Consider the following 13,490-nt stretch of genomic DNA (forward strand, 5'->3'; position numbering starts at 1 on the left):
TTATCTGGATTTAGAGCCAATCACAGTACAGAAACAGTGCTGGTATCCATAGTGGACAAGGCCAGATCTATCGTAAGCAAAAATGGCAAGGCACTGTTATTACAATTCAATCTATCTTCTGCTTTCGATCTAGTAGACCATGATATTTTATTCTGCAAGCTAAACAATATTGGAATCATAGATAAGGTGAACTGGTTCAAGGGATTTCTGGTCTCCAGATCGTATAGATTAAAACAAAAAGGGGTCCTCTAGGAGAGTGGAGCAATCCTTGCGAGGTTCCTCAGGGATTCCCCCTCTCCCCTATGCTATTCAACATATACCTATTTACATTAAGAATGGAACTTTCCCGAGAGGGCTTCTCTATTTTTAGTTATGCGGACGACATTTCAGTTATCATTCCTGCTTTGTCTTCTTTAACGCAGGTGTCAGGATTGGTAGAAAACTGTCTAAACTCTATAAGCTCTTGGAGGAGGAGGCACAAATTAAAGCTCAACTCAGAAAAAAAACAAACTAATTTTTGCTCTTTGATTATAAACCAGACCCACTGCAAAGTCATATCAAGGCTAGGGATACCCAATTTTCACTGCAGGCAGCAACCAAATTCCTGGGAGTTCACTTAGATCAGACACTATCATTCAACCTGCATGTCTCAATGATGGTAAAAAGCTCCTTCTCACTGCTAAGAAAGCTACAGCGAATTAAAAAATTTATTGAGACCATTTAGTTTAGATTGCTTGTTCAGTCAGTCATTAATATTATCAAAATTGGACTACTGCAATCTCTTATTACTTGGAGCTCCAAGAAACCAATTAAGAAAGCTGCAGTCTATCCAAAACACAGCAGTACACTTAATTTTCTATTTGCATAAACATGATTATATCACTCATCTATATGTAGAACTACACTGGCTGCCAATAAAGCAAAGATTACATCTAAACTGGCATGTACCCTGTTTAAAATTCTAACAAGGGAATGTCCAAGCTACCTAATCTTGCATGTGGAGTATAACTCTACCATCAGGTCAAGAAAAACTATCCAGAATATCAATAAAATGGAGGCAATAACAGAACTATTCCTCAAAATCTATAATTTCAAAAAATGTACAGGAATAGAAATATATTTAAACACTGTTTGTCTTTAATTAATATACACAAACATGTCCCCGCCCTGATATCTTTAAGCTGCTGCCTTTTAAGATAAGTGTTCTTAGAAGCACTAGATTTTTCATGAGATTATATATCATTATAAAATAAAAACAAAATAAGAATGAAAAAATATTTGTAAAATAATGAGGAGAACCTATGAGGATTTGCACCACACCATTTCGCTTATTGCAATGGAACAATGTTTGTTCTGATGATTGTGTGAGGCAGTTAGATCTGATGTTCTCCGGATATTAGATGTTATCTATCATGACCTGTGCTCCATAATGATGTCTGGGACATGTTTGTGTATATTATTTAATAGTCCCCACATCTTCTCTTTTGGTGTTTTTTTTGTGAAGAGTGTCTTTAATTAATAACACATTTATCCACTAACATATGAAATCCATTATCTAATACTAAACACAAAACATATTATATCTACATACTACTACAGTTTCCTCTCATAAAGTGTCCATATATTTTTGAAATATCATGTTGAAACTCATCTGTTAGATGTTCCTTGTAATCAACGTCTCAATTAATCAGGACTGATTGAGACGTTGATTACAAGGAACATCTAACAGATGAGTTTGTGCAGCGCTGCATATGCCTTGTAGCGCTATAGAAATGCTAAATAGTAGTAGTAGTTTCAACATATTTCAAAAATATATGGACACTTTATGAGAGGAAACTGTAGTAGTATGTAGATATAATATGTTTTGTGTTTAGTATTAGATAATGGATTTCATATGTTAGTGGATAAATGTGTTATTAATTAAAGACAAACAGTGTTTAAATACAAGACAAACTATCAACTACTCCTCTTTTGAATTTCCTTCATCCAAATGGATAGAGTCAGTATTTATGCACCATTACTGGCTCACCAAGCCCCTAGAATATGGAAAGCTTTAAGTCTGGAAAACCTAAACAATTATACCCTATTTAGAAAACAACTTAAGACAACTCTATTCAAAAAATCTATCTATAATGCACCTCCTTTATGAGCTTGTACAATCCAACTGTGAAATGTTTCATCTGTCTGACTGATGGGAACTGTACATGTAATTGCTTGTAATCCCCGAGGGATTGTCTCGGTTGTTATATCTTGAAATTCTGCAAACCACTTTGAACTCTCTGGTATATAAATATGAAGTAAAGATTAGATCTTGTTCCTAAGTCAAAAGGGTTGAGTAGTGGCCCAGTGCTATTGGCTCATCTGTGTAGAGGCTCAGAAGATGAGGGAACTGTAATAGCCTCGTGGTTTATGCTGTTCTCTCAGAAAGACAAGACAGAGACAAAAAGACAGGAAAAGGGAGGTTTTATTACCCGCTACAAAAGTAGCTGGTATCTGTAGCAGACATTAGTAATCTCACAAAACCTAACATCAGTAACTTTGGTAGTTGTAAAAAGGCAGAGCTTTGGCAGTTCTGCAGAGTAGGACACAAAGCTGAGAGACTGGAGAAACAAACAAAAGAATGAAGAAAAGAAAGAATGAAATATTCTTAGCTGCAAAGACCAAGTCCCCACCCATAGTCACGGGAGGGAGGGGAAAGCACACACATCCACCACCCCCCCCCCCAGGGAATATGCCCTACCTACCAGAAGAATATATTCCAGTGTTCCCTAGATGTGCAGTCACTTATATACACCTTCCATCACAGAGCACCACCTCATAAATTACCCAATGAGGAATCCTGCACATACACAGGGCTCTGCCCATGTGTCTGGTCATTACTTCATGTTTTACCAACCGTTGTTCTTGTATGTCCAGCTAAAACTGGTTTGTACTAGTTTGCAGATAAAACTGTTATCAGGCCTCTGGCTACAGTGAACAGGATGTGCTGAAGTCTGCAGTAACAGGCCTCAGAACAAACACAAAGAAGCATAGTTGCCTGAGAAATTCCATAACAGAACCAGATTTGCCTTGGCCAGCAAGGAGCGATGAGGATCAGCTGTGCTCTGTTGGTCTGGATTTTCTGAAGCACTCTGAAAATTAAGGGAATTGACGGGAATGCATACAGTAGATGTGGGCTCCAACTATTTGTAAAGGCATCTGACCATCTGACGCAAGTCAATCTGCACTTGGACGTAGACAGCAAAGGACAGCACACTTTACATTATCTTGAGAAGCAAAAAGGAGGGCAGTCCAGGCATCCACCACCCTTTCCGTGAAAAAGTACTTCCTGATATTACTCCTAAATTGACCCCTGGAGAAGTAGCCTGATGGTTAGTGCAGTAGCCTGAGAACCTAAGGAACTGGGTCCAATTCCTACTGCAGCTCCGTGTGACTCTAGGCAAGTCACTTAACCCTCCATTACCCCAGGTGCACAAAAAGTAAATGTAAACAGCTTTGATTTTAACCACAGAAATGTGGTATATCAAATTCCATCCCCTTTCCCTTTATCTATTCCTCCTTTCCCCTAGGGCAGTGTTTCCCAAGTCCAGTCTTGGAGTACCCTTTGCCAGTCAGGTTTTCAGGATATCTACAATGACAAAGACACGAAGAAAATATTCCAAATTGTACATAAACTTCTGGACACTTAATCGTTCACCACAACCAAGTCTGACATCCCATCTGCAGATGAACTCGCCAACTACTTTAATGAAAAAATTGTAAAACTACGTAACAACCTTCCTCACTGCACCACAGATTTTGAAAACTTCATTATTGGCCTAGACCCAACCTCAGGAGAACATCCAGCAGACCGTGTCTGGTCAGAATTTGCTCTCCTTACTACCGATTCAATTACCAGTGCGGTCAAAAAAGCCTCCAATACTCACTGCAAATTGGACACCTGTCCCAGCTACCTATTCAAATTCACCCCTGATTGTTTCACAGCAGATCTCACTTCCTACTTGAACTTCATGCTTCAACAAGGTCTCTTCCCCAAGGAAAATGGCAGCATCCTGCTCACCCCAATACCAAAAGATACCAAAAAAAAAAAAAAAAAACTAATGATCTTACCAACTACCGTCCTATAGCATCTATTCCACTAGTAGTTAAGCTGATGGAAAGTATGGTAACCAAACAGCTTACCGATTACATATACAAATTCTCTATACTACATGAATCACAATCGGGATTTCGCCCCCGCCATAGCACAGAGACAGTGTTAACCACCCTTCTGGCTAGATTCAGGCAGATAATAGCAATTGACAACAACATACTTCTTCTCCAATTCGATATGTCTAGTGCATTCGACATGGTTGATCATAACATATTACTAAGACTCCTGGATTACTTCGGGATTAGTGGAAATGTACTCAACTGGATTAAGAGTTTCCTAACCACCAGAACGTATCAAGTGAAATCAAATTCAAATTTATCATCTCCCTGGAAAGCAGACTCTGGAGTACCTCAAGGTTCACCATTATCACCAACCCTTTTCAACCTAATAAGGACTCCACTAGCCAAGGCCTTATCCACTCAAGGCCTCAACCCTTTCATCTATGCTGATGACGTTACAATTTTCATCCCCTTCAAACCTGATCTGTCAGAAATCACCAACGAAATTAACCTCAGGTTGCATACCATGAACTCATGGGCAAATGCATTCCTGCTCAGACTCGATGCAGAAAAAACACACTGCCTCGTCCTCTCATCCCGCTACAATTCAAACATTCCCACGAACCTAATCACCCCAGACTATACTCTCCCTATTTCAGATCATTTGAAAATCCTCAGTGTCACAATTGACAAGAACCTTACATTTGAGAGCCAAATTAAATCTACAATTAAGAAAATGTTCCACTCAATGTGGAAACTTATACGGGTGAAACCGTTCTTGCCGAGGGCAATATTTTGCAATTTGGTTCAATCGATGGTCCTAAGCCATGCCAACTACTGCAACGGAATCTATGCCGGATGCAAAGATAAACTTATTAAAAAAACTTCAGACTGCTCAAAACACGGCAGCCAGACTTGTATTTGGAAGACTGCGATTTGATAGTGTAAAACCTCTTCGTGAAAAATTACATTGGCTACCAATCAAAGATCGTATTACTTTTAAAATCTATACCTTGGTCCATAAAATTATATATGGTGATGCCCTAGGATATATGTCTAACCTCATAGACTTGCCAACTAGAAACTAAATCAGATCATCACGTTCTTATTTAAATCTCCGCTACCCTAATTGCAAAGGTCTCAAGTACAAATCAATTCATGGCTCCAGCTTCTCATTTATAGGCACAAGACTCTGGAATGTACTCCCAAAATTCATGAGGACTACATACGACCACCGCAACTTCCGGAAATTACTAAAGACCTACCTGTTCGGAAGAGCATATCCCACTGACCCAACTTAACTACCTAAATCCAGCAACACAAAGATATCCAAACTTGTATTGAACTTGATTGTTATATAACCTCCCTCTCTATGATTCCCTGATGTGTCTGTTCATATATATTTCATTGTAAATAACTTCACTCTATATTTGTTTCTTCACCGTAGGTGGCTACTACTAATACTACTACTACTATTTAGCATTTCTATAGCGCTACAAGCTATCGCCTCACGGCACTATGTTAGCCACATTGAGCCTGCAAATTGGTGGGAAAATGTGGGGTACAAATGTAACAAATAAATAAATATGCATGAACCTGATTTGCATACACTGCCTCCATTATATGCAAATTTCTTTCATGCATATTCATTTTGAATATCCTGACAACCTGACTGGTAAGGGGTACTCCAGGACCAGACTTGAAAAACACTGCCCTAGGGATTTGCTTTATTTAGGAGGGGATACACCTTTCTGGGAGGAAAGACAAGATTTATGCTTGCCTATAGTGACAGAAGCTGAACTGCCTGCAGTGAGAGTAATCAGCTGCTTTGGCTGCTTCTCTTTGTCAGAATGGGAGCTGTCTGACTTTTGGGAAGTGTGCGTTTTCTTATCCTTATGCTTTAAAATGTGCTTACTCGTATTTGTGGTGAAAGAAGGTGAAGGGGATAGAGAGAAAGTCCCAGATCCGCAGGCCTCTCTCTCCAGAGCCCTCAGCAGTAGGTAGCAAGATAGGAGCTTGTAGGATGGCTATTTTGTCCTGGCTCCTGTTTTCAGATATTTGCAGCCCAAGAGGAGAAGTATGATGCAGCACGATGAACAGTGACATACTCATGAAAATGAAAGTAAATTTGGGACAATGTTAGAGCTGTCAACTGACAGGATTCATTGAGTTTCAGGCAGTGCAGGAGCCCTCCGCACATGCTCAGTTGCCTATTTAGGACTTCTCTGAGCTCCATTGGATGACATCATCTGGAGCATGCCTGCATTCTCCTGTCTTGACTCCAGAGAACCTCATTAGAGGTAAGCAACTCCATGCTTTCTCCAGAGACAAGCATGTGATATGCAGGCACATTTGCTGCTAAGGTTCCTAGCTGAGGTGGTTAATGGGTGATTTGAGGTGATCTCATCAAGCAAAGAGGTTCTGGAGACCACATTAGCTGAACACCATGTTCTGGGTGCTGGATGAGTCCAAGCAGTAGTGTCTAGCAAATGCGAGAGGGGATGCCCAGGTCGCTGCTTTGTAGATGTCTTGCAGGGGAAGCAGTGGCTCTAAGCTTGTGGGCAGTAACATGGCCCGAGCTAGGTAGGCCTGCCTCATTGTAGCAAATGTCAAAACTGTCCGAGACCCAAATCGACCCATTTTGAGGCCAGGAAACCCAGATGGTTAGGGTTGGAGGTGACAAAGAGTTGCATAGATTTGACTCCATTGCCCCATGTAAGCCGCATTGAGCCTGCCATGAGTGGGAAAGCGCGGGGTACAAATGTAACAAAAAAAAAAATACTGATTTGTGCGTTTCAGATAATAGAGCAGAGCATGGCAGCAATCTAGTGTCTAAAGGGTTGTTTCAACTGATGAATTGTGAGGGGCCAGGAAGAAAGCTGGCAGGACAATAGAATGATCCATGTGAAGGCTGGTCATGACTTTGGGGGTGAACTTGGGGTGAGTGCAGACACTCTGTTACGGAAGAACTGGGTATAGGAGGGTTGGGTGTAGGAGGGATAGGTGATAGACTTGCAGCTCGCCGACTTCTTGCTGGTGAGGTATCAAGAATGATAAGCTCAGAGGTTCAAAGGGGTCTTTCATCAGCTGTTCCAAGACTATCTTGAGTCCCAGAGTGGTGGTGGTTCCCATAGTGAAGGATGTATATTGGCAAGGTCTCTCCTGAAGTGAAATTCTAGAAGGTGGATGGAGATTGGCCTGTTATCTATTTTGGTGGGGTAAGAAACAAATCTCTAGTTTAGGGGTTTCTTTTATTGTTCCCTTCTGGTTATGTGAAGATGTATTTTGGCTGCTGTATTGGCTTGGGAACTGTATACTTTTTTTTTCAAAACTTCAATAAACATTTAAAGTAGAAAAAAAAAAAAAAAAGAAGCAAATCTTTGACAGGTGAAAGTGAACAGATGTCATCTTGAGGCCAGACTTAGCAAGATGTAGCAGATATGTGAGCCACAGGGGATCAGGATAAGAGATGGGTCCTCCTGTTTCGCCTTTGTCCAATATATGAAGCGAGTCTATTTGGACTGGTAGGGTTTCCTTCTGCTTGGTCTTTGGGCCAGAAGGACTGACTTAATTTCTTGTAAAAATGACAGATCTTCTGTGAGGCGCTCCTCAATCTCCACGCTATTAAGGAGAGGCTTGGGAGGTTGGGATGCAGGAATTGGTTAAGATGCTGAGTTATGAGGGATGGATGGCTCCACAGTGAGCCTGGGCTGTCCACTTGCATGGCTAGGATATGAGGGAACCATAGTTGGCGTGGCCAGTGAGGAGCAATTAGATTGATTTGTGTGGAGTCCTAATGAATTTTCTAAAGGGCCCTGGAGATCAGCAGGAATGGTGGAAAGTTGTAGAGGAGTCGCTGACATCACAGAATGGGACTACATCCCAAGTTAAGCTTGGGTTGCCCAAAAGGAGAGAGCAATAGAGGGAACATTTTGCATACCCATACCCCTTTTCCAGAGCCACAAAGAGGTCTACTTGAGGTGATCCCCATTTCTTGAAGAGTTGCTTGGCTACTTTGGGACTGAGAGACAATTAGCAAGGATCCAGCTTGCAGCTGAGGGAGTCCACAAGTTGATTGCAGTAACCTGGCAGGTATATGACCAGCAAATTGATGTGTAGGGCCATGGCAAAATGATAAACGCATGTGGCCTCTTGACACAGGTCCAGTGAACCCGAACCACCTTGTTTTCAAATAAAATATTGCCATCTGATTGTGCAGATGAGGAAATTCTTGCCTTAGATACACTATTTGAAAGCTTGAAGAGAATAATACGTAGCCTGGAGCTCTAGTTTATCTAAAGAGAGCAGTTTTTGGAAGACAATAGTCTTTACATTTTGGTCTAGTCCAAATGAGCACTCCAGCCCTGTGGGGAGGCATCAGTTTTGATAGCTATCCCATCCTCAGGAATGGTGAAAGGTGCCACCACTGAAGGGATCACTTGTACGCTGGAAGACTGAGGTCCAGATGATTGAGGGCTGGAGTTTTCTGGTTCCAGTAATGGATGCAGTTGGAGCAGCTGCATGTGAAGTCTGCTGTGGGGAACTTGAAATACTGTGACTGCTATGCAGCCCAGAAGTCTGAGGAAGGTGTGTGTAGATGACTGTCTTGGATACGTAGAGGTGGGAAAACCAGTATGAGAGGGCTTTTTGTCTTTCGTCCAAGAAGAAGGCTGTTGATGATGTGGTATCCAGATATGCTTCTATGAATGTCAGCAATTGAGTTGGGGTAAGCTTGGATTTGCTGTAGTTGATTAGGAAGCCTAAGCTTTGCAGGGTATGTAGAGTAGCCTGTATAGTCAAATGCAGGCGTTCTCTGGACTGGGCATATAGGAGCCAAATGTCTAGTTACAGGTAGACAAAGTGACCCTGCTTTCTGAAGTGTACTGTTACTACTATTAGACACTTGGTAAACACCTTGGATTTGACGACAGGGCTAATGACAGCACTTTGTACTGATGCTGGTGGTTCATGAATTTGAATTTGAGAAATCTCTATTGGTTGAGGGTGGATGGGAATGTGGGTGTAAGCATCCTTGAGGTCAAGAGAGGCTAGCCAGTTGTTGATCTCAGGAGGTGGAAGATTGTGGTGAAAGTGGTCATTCTGATTTTCTCTTTTTCAAGGTAGGGTTCTGTGAGGCCCCGTGTCTTTTTGAGGATGAAAAAAGAAGTTGGAGTAGAGCCCTACTCCTTGCTGATGGAAAGGGTACTTCTTTCAATGCATTGCTGTGAAATAAAGTAGCGAAATCCACAGTCAAGATGGGAATATGTGGGCAGTAAGCTTTTGAGGGTGGTGGGAGGTTGTAGAAGCTCAGACAGAATTCAGTGGAGATGATACTTTCCAGGCTAGAGCAAAGTGGCTGAGCATCCCTCCCCCAGACAGTGTCAAAAACTAGGGTTGTTCTTGAGAGTGGTAAGCTGGGAGCTGGTGTTCTCTTTGCATTCTCTAGGCCTCTGTTTTTGAGCATAGGACTGGTAGTTTTGTTGTTGCAGGGCTGATCTATTGTAAGGTACAAAACATTGTCTCAGACAGAACTGGTTGAAGAGTGTTGAAGATAAGGCTTTCGATAAGTGATGTTAGAGGTTTTACTATATTGACTGTTCTGCTTTGGAGGGTGGATAGTTCACTACTTTACTACTAAACATTTCTAGAGCGCTACTAGGGTTACGCAGCTCTGTACAGTTTAAGAAAGAGGGACAGTCCCTGCTCAAAGGAGCTTACAATCTAAAGGACAAAATGTCAAGTTGGGCAGTCTAGATTTCATGAATAGAGGTATAGTGGTTAGGTGCCGAAGGCGACATTGAAGAGGTGGGCTTTGAGCAAGGATTTGAAGATGGGCAAGGAGGGGGCCTGGCATATGGGCTCAGGGAGTTTATTCCAAGCATGGGGTGAGGCGAGGCAGAATGGGCAGAGCCTGGAGTTGGCGGTGGTGGAGAAGGGTACTGAAAGGAAGAATTTGTCTTGAGAGCGGAGGTTACGGGTAGGAACGTAAAGGGAGATGAGGGTAGAGAGGTAAGGAGGGGCTGCAGATCGAGTGCATTTGTAGGTTAGTAGTAGCAGCTTCAACTGTATGCGGTACTTGATCGGGAGCCAGTGAAGTGACTTGAGGAGAGGGGTGATATGAGTATATCGGTCCAGGCGGAAGATAAGACATGCAGCAGAGTTCTGAACGGACTGAAGGGGGGATAGATGGTTGAGTGGGAGGCCAGTGAGGAGTAGGTTGCAGTAGTCAAGGCGAGAGGTAATGAGAGAGTGGATGAGAGTTCAGGTGGTGTGCTCAGAGAGGAAAGGGCGAATTTTGCTAATGTTATAGAGGAAGAAGCAACAGGTCTTGGTTATCTGCTGGATATGCGCAGAGAAAGAGAGGGAGGAGTCGAAGATGACTCCGAGGTTGCGGGCAGATGAGACGGGGACGATAAGGGTGCCATCAACTGAGACAGAGAGTGGAGGGAGAGGAGAAGTGGATTTGGGTGGGAAGACAATAAGCTTGGTCTTGGCCATGTTCAGTTTCAGGTGGCGGTTGGACATCCAGGCAGCAATGTCGGATAAGCAGGCCGATACTCTGGCCTGGGTTTCCGCAGTGATGTCAGGTGTGGAGAGATAAAGCTGGGTGTCGTCAGCATAAAGATGATATTGGAAGCCATGAGATGAGAACAGGGAGCACAGGGAAGAGGTGTAGATTGAAAAAAGAAGGGGTCCAAGGACAGATCCCTGAGGAACTCCGACAGAGAGCGGGATGGGGGTGGAGGAAGAACCATGAGAATATACTCTGAAGGTACGGTAGGAGAGATAAGAGGAGAACCAGGAGAGGACAGAGCCCTGGAACCCAAATGAAGACAGTGTGGCAAGAAGAAAATTGTGATTGACAGTGTCAAAAGCAGCGGATAGGTCGAGGAGGATGAGGATGGAGTAGTGACCTTTGGATTTGGCAAGGAACAGGTCATTGCAGACTTTAGATAGTGCCGTTTCTGTCGAGTGTAAGGGGCGAAAGCCAGATTGAAGTGGATCGAGGATGGCATGAGAGGAGAGAAAATCAAGGCAACGGCTGTGAACGGCGCGTTCAAGTATCTTGGAAAGGAAGGGTAGGAGGGAAATGGGGTGGTAGTTGGAGGGACAGGTAGGGTCAAGTGATGGTTTTTTTGAGGAGTGGTGTGACAACAGCATGCTTGAAGGTGTCACGGACAGTTGCAGTGGAGAGAGAGAGGCTGAGGATATGACAGATTGGGGGGGTGACAGTAGGAGAGATGGTGTTAAGTAAATTGGTGGGGATGGGGTCAGAGGCACAAGTGGTGCATTTCGAGGAGGAAAGAAGATGGGCGGTTTCCTCTTCGGTGATATCAGGAAACGAGGAGAAGGAGGCCTGGGTTGGTTGGTTGAGGGAGTGGGTTATAGGATTCACACATTATGAAGCGATTATCTTTAATCTGAGACATGGGGTCATTAACTTTTTCTCCCAAAGAGGCTGTATCCCGGGCAGGAATTGTCAGTTAGGCAGTCATGCAGATTCTCCCTGAGGTTGGAAGCTTTGAGCCATGGTAGGCAGAGGATACCGATGGCAATCACTGCCATTCTGAAGGAGTGAAAAAAGATGTTTGCTCCTTTGGGTGGAAAGAGAGGAGGGGGGACCTGGAAACTCTCTAGCCATTGTGGGGGTTTTCTTTTTTTTGGTTGCCTTATCTCCAAGCATGGTCAGTGGTCTTGGTGTCACGACTGGGCAGAGGCTGGGCTGTGATTGCATCCTTAGTACTACTGCTTGTTTGAGCCTTGCTGTTTTAATGTGCAACACTTTATGAAAGGTGTGTTGCAGGTCGTGCAGTTCCTGATGAACTCCAACTCCAGCTGTCTGCAGCAGGGTGGAGATGAGGGTGGAGCATCGGTCTGAAGTTTGTCAGCTATGCTCCCTTCATGAGGAGCTCCCCACCATTGATATGAGTGATGTATTCGGGACAGTGGAAGGAACTGTTCCGGAAGGCAGTCTTGTGCTCACCTCCCCAAGGCTGAGCTCTGGGGGGAGGGGGAAGGCAGCATGGATAGAGCTGAAGATGCTGTCACAACCATGGGATAAGTGTAGGCAGTTGGTGAACCCAGAATTTCTGTTGTAGGCTTTTGTTTTGTCTATGTGATAAGTCTTGTTGGTGGAAAAAGGGGTTGTTCCTTTTTTTTTTTTTTTTTTTAATGCATTGGGCTGCTTCATATGAGGTGAAAATTACGTGAGAAAAGAAGAGAGCTGCAACTTCAGAAGCAGAAAAGAAAAAAAAGTGAATAAGCAAGCGGGAGATGCACCAAGCATGGGAACTCCCACACATGCCCAGTAAGCCAAAAGGTTTACTTAGCTAGAGGAGAGCACTAGCACACAGACTCAATCGGAGCCCTCACCAGCAAGTGTGCCTGCATCTCTAATGATTGTTTCCAGAGAATGGACACATTAGTTGGCAGCCTTAATCTAGTTTTTATCTATGAAGATTCTCAGGATTTGATTTGAAATCGTTTTGCACTACTGGTTACTTTCTTTACTGAAAAAGGTAAGATTGGCTATTGAAATCTTATTTTGGCTAAAACTTAGGTTCCAAGGAGCTTCTCTTATCTTACTGGAATTTCTTCTTCACACAAACTCAGGGTAGCAGCGTCCACTGAAGGCCACTCACTTCTCCAGACCTTCCTCAGGTACTAAAGCCAACAGGACATGCTGGAAGGATCCTTGCTCACAGGACCTTCCTTTCAAGACACATCTTGCTTCAGAACCTCTCTCCAGGAAGCCTCTACACTCGGGACCACACCAGTTCTACACTGTCTCAGAGCATGTAACCTTCCTTCCCTCTCAGCCCCACCCTTCTGACTCAGGACCTGTTTTAGAAGTTTAGCGCCACCTACTTTCAGACAGCTAAACTGCGCCTTCAGTGAGGACGTGCTCTTTGCCATACCATTCACTTCCTCACATGGTCAAAAATCCAGGTTTTTTGCGATAAGGCATAAGTAATACAGCTATATACAACAAGTTTTTCTTTAACTGAATGCTCAAATGCTTGTGCTGGGTGATACCTCTTGCAAATAAATGTCTTGTTAGCCTTTAGGGAATAGTAATGCATTTTAAGAGCCCATACAACTTGAAAAGATAGGCGAAAATAATTACAGAAGAGGGGTTGTTTGTTTAGGCCTGATTTTGTGAAAGAGCGTAATTAGTGGAAGGTGTCTTCCTTAATTTATTTAAACTTTGTTGATATGTCTTATTATCCACTGTCTCCTTAATGTGGGCTTGATGTAGTCATAATGAAAATGGGCAGTCGTTTATTCTTTTCTTATTTTGTCATTAGTATACCACTTTCTGTTTTGGTTTCTTGGGA

The sequence above is a fragment of the Microcaecilia unicolor genome, chromosome 11, assembly GCF_901765095.1.
Source record: "Microcaecilia unicolor chromosome 11, aMicUni1.1, whole genome shotgun sequence".
Classification (NCBI taxonomy): Eukaryota; Metazoa; Chordata; class Amphibia; order Gymnophiona; family Siphonopidae; genus Microcaecilia; species Microcaecilia unicolor.